Raw genomic sequence first — 891 nt, forward strand, 5'->3', positions numbered from 1 at the left:
AAAAAAAAAAATTTAATGCCAAAAAAAAAAACAAAACAAAATAGAATGACAGGGACTGAGAATCGAGGGTCCTGGGCAAGTGGCCCCCAACGCCTGCTGTCCCCCATTTAAAAAAAACCAAACAGAATAGACAGGCAAATATTAGTTCAGATAACTTCCCTGTCTGACTGCCTGGGGCCAGCCACATCAGTGCAGTTTGGCTACCCTGACAAGGACACCTTCTTTCCCATCACCCTCCAAGTGTGATCAGAAATACAGAACAGAATGTGGAGTCAGCCACTCACTAGCTATGTGACCTTGGGCAAGTCAGCGCTCTCGTCTGTATAAATGAGTTGACAGAAGCTAATGCAAAAACAATCGCTAAGCAGAGTTCTTGGCCTGTAGTAGTAGCAACTGCTCAATAAACATTTGCAACGGAAGTTGTTCTTTGGAAATGCCAACCTCCTATTTCCCTTCCCTGTGGGGAAGGTCAAGTTTGGAATATTTCACCCGGAGCTAAAGGTGAATGTGAGCCCATTGAGGGTACATGCTCAACCGCAGAGGAGAGAGATTGCCTCCAAATGAGGCGCTGTTTCCCGTTAGCCTGGCCATCCCCCTCCAACCTGTGCCCTCAGTTTTAATGGATTTCCAAGCACACACCCAGGCCTTTTGGATTTCTGCTTCTTGGCTCCTTCTGTCTCTTAACCCACCGGGAGGCTCAGAGGGAAAAGGCTCTGGCATTTCCTTTCCCACCAAGGCTCCAGACTGTGCATTAAACAAGATAATGGAAATACAGAAAGAGGCGTTTCCCCCATGGGGCAGAACTGTCCGTTTACTTTTTTCCTCCCAGTTATGTAAAAAAAAAAATTTTTTTTAAGTACATCAAGAAGGAACAAAAATACATATTTTATA

The sequence above is a fragment of the Propithecus coquereli genome, unplaced genomic scaffold, assembly GCF_000956105.1.
Source record: "Propithecus coquereli isolate 6110/MARCELLA unplaced genomic scaffold, Pcoq_1.0 Scaffold67, whole genome shotgun sequence".
NCBI classification, from domain to species: domain Eukaryota; kingdom Metazoa; phylum Chordata; class Mammalia; order Primates; family Indriidae; genus Propithecus; species Propithecus coquereli.